Consider the following 6337-nt stretch of genomic DNA (forward strand, 5'->3'; position numbering starts at 1 on the left):
ATTGCAATATAAAATGTTTCTCTGTGTGTGTTTTAACTATTGATTTCAGTTTCATAAGTTTCATAATTAGTATTCTGTAAAACATTATATCCATTAATTCTATCATAAACTGTTGTGATGCATAACAACGAGATACATTTGAAATACATATTGATACGTGGATCATTGTAATTCGTTAAGAAACACGATAAATATCGTATACTTTTTGTATCCGTAGAAAAATGTAAACATATCAATTAATTATGCAAAATGAATAGAGATGGATTTGCTTCATCACACTGTATGAAGTACTTATAAAACACACAAACTCGACTATATATTTGGCAGTAAGTGGGTTAATATATGACAACAGGACGGAATATACATATGCAACAGGGTCTGGGCGTGGAGTTGACGTCATAACGAATCAGAATGAGCTATATGCACATTCCGCCCACATGTGACGCGTTCCTCGGATCCCCGCCCCTCGTCATGACGTGCTCTTGCAACTGTCCAATAGAAATCATTCAAGAACTCTGGGACTTCAGTGACGCGCCGAGAGCGCCATATAAGGCAAGCCTAGCCCACGCGCCCGAGTCTCAACCAATCAGAGAGGTCCATGCAAATGCGCGCGCTGGGGCTGCATGTATTAAGGTGCGTCTCGCCGTCCCTCCCCCGCGCAGCGCTGCAGAAACACTGCCGCTTCGTGATGTTTAAAGACTACCCTGTAGTGCAGTATTTCAATTGATATCCCAAAATATCAACCCACCCCATTCGCGGTGCACAAACCGAAAACATGTCCGAATGAATATATTATTATTTATTATTACACAGTGATGCAAAAATCAAGGAACATAATTTGAAAACAATCATGTTTTATATCCGCAAACAAAACCAGAATTAGTTGTATTAATTCATCGTTTTAATTACTGTATAAAGGTTCTCTCTATGTTGTATTATTGATGTAGGCTGTGTATGTCTGCTTTTTGCGCTCTTTATGGCATAGCCTACATCCTTCCAAAATAGACACAATATATACAAGAACCATGTGTCATTATTTAACGGTAGAGTTATATATAATACCTTACTGTCAGAGCTGTCAATCCGCATGCAAGGGCAGGTGTGAGAGCAGGCCGTGCCATCGATTGGAAAGGGCTTTTCGTTACAGACAGACACACCATGATGTTCACTTGCACATAATCCTACACGAATTACGCCTGCCCTGTCCACACAATATTGCGAATGCATTTACAAAAGAAAAAGTGCATTGGAAAACAACATCTTAAGACAGAGGACAGAGCTTTAAAACTGTGTTCGTGCTTATTATTCTAGTTATGCATGCAATAGCATTGCCGTTTGATCGCAACACTACTTACAATAGTTGTATAAAATTTATATAGAATACAAACGATTAAAAACTACTTTCAAATGTTGTAGTGTTTCAGGCTTTTTGCTACTGGATATCGCACTGACAGAAACAGAAACAAATAATGGGAGAGAGTCGGGGTTCCTGCAACAGATTTATTTCTCAGACAGTTTTTTAAGGAGCAGCACTGAACTTTGTCTATAAACGACGGGAACCAGGACACCCCTATACATCTCCTTGCCCCCACGCCCAATACAATCCTATAGCCCTGCTCCTGTGTAAGATGCAGTACTGCTCCGACACCTACTGCTGAGCCAGTCAACACCCTCCCAGCGCCATAAGCTGAAAATCCAGTTTAGTTCAAGTGGTTACGGAGTGTAACATGACCGCTGAACTATGTGCCATATATGAGTTTCCAAAAGCAATGGAAAGGCTTCTGCCGGTATAGGTTTGTGCAGCACAAGCCTTGTCATGTAGGGCATGCGGTGCAAGGAAGACAGGCCTAAAGGATATTGACAAGTTATTGCAGGCTGCTCAATGAGCTCCCCAAGTAAAAGTACCTCTCCCTTTGAAATATCAAAGGGTTATGCAGCTGCTCAACATGAGAGTGTACACTCCAGTAAAATGTCTGCAAGGGGCATCCGAATTATCACATTAGTGAATTAGTATATATATATATATATATGCCACCTGTTGCAGTGCATTGAGTTTAACTGCTACACTCTCTCTCGTCAATTATATCAATTAAAGCAGGTATACGTCTGTCAGGTAAATTTGTGACATTTGTACTTGTTTTCTGTCATGAGTTGTTTGTGGGAGACGGTAAGCACATTTCTCACCTATTAAGTTAAACTGCAGTTATTGTATTAAATGACAGGGGGCGCTCTAGTGCAATTCATACGATGGGCAGGGTTTCTACCTACAGAATAAAGTACCAGTAAGTGACATATTCTCAAAGTCAGTTATTCCAGGAAATAAACTGAAGAAGGGCGCACAGTCATGTAAAGGGCAACAGTGCAGAACAGCTCGCAATGAACCCAGAATTAAAAGCTGCTACTGATTTGATCTCTGGTAAGGTGTTGTCAGGTCAGGAGCTCAGAGATGCCTCGGAGCTGGTGTTCCTGTGTAGTGGTTTCCATTGCAGAGAGAGAGAGAGAGAGAGAGAGAGAGGGCGCAGAGGGCAGGTATAATTAATGGGCAGCAGAAGAGAAGGGTGGAAAAGGACAGGGGCTGGCACCATGGAAGAAGCACAGGCAAAGGTCATACATCTATAGTGTATGCTTAGATTAGTTTGTGTCCTTGCATAGAAGAGCAACACAAAAACAACACAGATTTCAGTCTCAAATAATAGTTTGGGAATAGTTCGTGGGATATTTATGACAGAATACCTTGTTAGTTTGATCAATGGAAATGTAAGCATCACCAAAACAAGGGACACTGATATAAATGTTTTAATTTATAAATGCAAATGGAATGAATTGATTTGTAGAACATAGGAGTGTAGCAACTATGACTTTGCAAAGCATTCAACAATAAATATATCCCCAAAGATAGCCAAGGTGAAACTGTATGGTGCCGACATCAAACGCAGAGAAAGTCACATGCAATGTAACGAAGCTTGACTTGGGGAATTTTATATTTTATTGTTGTACACTTACATTCGTTGTCCAGCAGAGGGCGCACTAACACAAGTTTACCGTAAAATTAAACAAAATTAAATCACTTGCTGAGGAATTCCTCAGGGTAGGTTTTTACTGTTGCAGATAAAGTATTCGAAAAGTGCGTTAATCCAGGTTATAATAACATTTTAGTAACTATTCAAATAATATTAATCCGTTTTTTATTCTGATCTGTGATGCTACATCGCATCCTAGCCAATACCAAAAGATCAAGCTGGGCCCATACAAATCTACACCCAACTCGGCAGAAAAACTCACCTTGTTAACAAAAGACTACGTTAACCCTAACCCAGAACAAAATGCAGCCTTCATTTAAACACATATATTAAGAGCAGAAATGAGCTAGATCACACAATCATGCCCTTTGAAAACCTAAAGTAACCATTCCCACTTTTATCTCCATCCATAATTAATACACAGCTTGGGTAAGTTTTCTAATTAAATTATTCCTACCAGAATTAAACCACTCTGTACATAAGGACAAGCTCTTTTATGCAGAAAGTAAATTTTAATGTTAAAACGTATCATAGAGTGGGAAGGCAGGGGGGTTCTGTGCGGTACATTACATTGTATTTTAAGCAGATGTGACTGACTTGGAAACATTACAGAGCAACATTGATCAGCTCATTACCACTCAACCCTACCCATCCCTCTAACTCAGGTATGACTAGAGACAGGACAGCACCTCACAAAAACTTTTCCTCAGGCGACTGGCTGCTGTTTTCACTACAGTTGTACAGCACAGACAGCAGGTCAGAGGAGAGGGAGCACATTCAGACCCCAAGCTGCAACACCAACACAAGGGGTCACTAGTGAGCTGAGGATCACCAAGACATACCCACGCCTGCAGGTACAACTATGCACTCAATGTCAAGAGCTGCAGTGTGGATTTGAAACAGCAGAGGGGCAGGGAGGGTTGGTACACATGGCACTCATTAATTGGTCATAGAAATACCCCAGACAGGCTGCAGGTCTGCTTTTAAAACGTGCACACTTTTGGAGGGTGTTTGTTTTTCCTCGTCATTAAGAAATGAAGCTGGTGAGCAAAAGAAAGGGACTAGAGCAGAATCTAGTAGAGGAGGAAATGGAGAGCAAACACATGAAAATGAGAAAACTGTTGGAAAGCCATTTCTTCATTCCAATACAGCATTCTGTATACACATCTTTTTTACTGTACATTATATACACCCCCGTCCCCACTCACATGTATAAATCAAACACAGATACCCAGGATTACATAAAACAGTTTTAATCATGGTAAACAGTTTGCAATGAAAATCTGTGGTTAACAAGAAGTCACAACACATGCGAGTTTCACATCACCTCTCTCGAAAACCGTTTTGCATCTTGATTTCCGTATCCTGGATTCCTTTTTAGTCTACTTCATTTCAAGTCCTTCCACAGTTTCTTTTCAAATTGTTCTCCTACCGTGTTCTCAGATCCAGGTTACATTTGTCTACGAGTCGAATGGAAGACTCCTTTGCCCGTGGACCCTTCCCAGCTGTTAATCATTACAATTTGTAAAAACAATTGGTGGGGAGGGGGGAAATGCACATCTAAAGGTCTTTGGAAGTACTTTTTAAATAAAACACCAGCAAACAATTCACAGCAGTTTAAAGCGAGGTATGGAGGTGTTCACATGGGAAGGTAGTGCTCTGTTGGCACATTCACATTCAAGAATATGCATTTCTGTTGACAAATGAAACCGGTCTGTACTGAATAACTGACTTTAAAAACATACTGGATAAATACAAATACAAAGAAAGGCTAATACAAAGAATAATAATAATAATAATAAAAAAAGAGGCTATTGAAAGGACCTCCATACCATATGTTGTAGTTACAGCAGAATGATTCTTCAGTTGTTTCACATATGGTATTTTAACAGTTTATTCTTGAATACAAACATCCAATAGCACAATTCAAACACTATTTCTCTTATACACGACACAGTTGTTTCCCAGCCCAGTTTCATGTGCTCCTGGTGAAATTCATCGGGCCCAGTGTCCTGCAGCGCTGCGGCTCTGCTCGGTGTTAACTGGTCCCTGAAAACAAAGTTCTGTAGTGCACTGACTTCTAGTACTCAGAGTCTACGTGTTACAGAACTTTGTTTTCAAAGACAAGATCGGCTCTTAAACACCATAAAAAGGTGCATTTCTCAATCTGCATTGCTCCACTTCAATAGAAAGAGAGAAAACACCTATTAGACAAAAAGTTTCAAACCACAATTCAACATTCCCCCCTGCAGAAACAAAACGAAAGATACATTTCACCAATTCAAGAAATAGTGCAACATAAAAAACAAGACACATTTGTTATTTCTGAGTGAACGTTAAACATCTCGCATTCTTCGCAGATGACACGTCGTGCTCTCAAACATTTGGGAAAACAGTCTCATTAGCGTCAGTTTCGGAAGCACGTCTACCAGGTGAGGGTGAAATGGATACTCTACCCACTTCTGGTCATCGAAGCCAACTTTAAAGAACTGCATGCTTCTACATTACTTTAAAGACAAACTATTTTCCAGATCTAACCAGTGCAGATGTACCAGAAGAAACGATATAAATGAACAGCATGGAGCGATTTCAGTCATGCATGCGTGGCACAATTGCAGCGATGAAAGCCGCTCAGCTCTTACCTGCACGGCCGCTGCGCAGATCAGGTACCCGAGTCCCGCAGCAGACGCGCAGAAGTGCGCACGACACCGCGCCACTCGCTTCACCTGTCCGGCTCACACCGTAGCGACCCCTGCAACTTGGTTTAATTCTTCCATTTTGACTTTTGCCGACGTGGAAATTTTGGGTTTAGAAACGACCCACTATTTGATTGGTTGGTGCACGACGGGGTCGGAGGTCACGGCTGCGTTGCCAACCCTGTGTTACAAAGCCGAAACTGAAAACGAGTCGGGCTTATTTCTTTCATTCTCTCAAAGCGGATCGAGAGATGTAGCAACTGAGCAGTTTCCCTGAGATGATGCTGCTGCCTGTAACTATTTTAATGCCGAGTACGTGTTACTATTTTCTACAGTATTCGTTTTTAATTTTGGTTTAAGTCTTAGTAATCTAGTCTGCTAAATCTTCCTGATTATGTCTACTGGTTGTATTACACAGTATAGTCATAATATACACATATACTGTATTGTACTATATTATATATTATAATTCAGTCTATAGTATATTACAGTAATACAATATAATTTATTGCAGTACAGTGTATAACACCACAATGCTGCATATACGCAGTGCAGTATATCGTGGTGACGTCCATATTTCTCCAGGGCAACAGAATCATCCTACATGTAAATAATAATAAT

The 6337-nt window shown here is 40.5% G+C and overlaps 1 long non-coding RNA gene across 1 annotated transcript; it reads right to left on the reverse strand.

Moving 5' to 3' along the window:
- Positions 1-4257: 4257 nt before the first annotated feature.
- LOC136759625 (uncharacterized) lies at positions 4258-5876 on the reverse strand. The gene is made up of 2 exons (XR_010820076.1): positions 5663-5876; positions 4258-5200 (listed from the first exon to the last, which is right to left on the reverse strand). It is a non-coding gene; the product is annotated as an uncharacterized LOC136759625 (long non-coding RNA).
- Between the last annotated feature and the right edge of the window lie 461 nt (positions 5877-6337).

Source organism: Amia ocellicauda, chromosome 10, assembly GCF_036373705.1.
Source record: "Amia ocellicauda isolate fAmiCal2 chromosome 10, fAmiCal2.hap1, whole genome shotgun sequence".
NCBI classification, from domain to species: domain Eukaryota; kingdom Metazoa; phylum Chordata; class Actinopteri; order Amiiformes; family Amiidae; genus Amia; species Amia ocellicauda.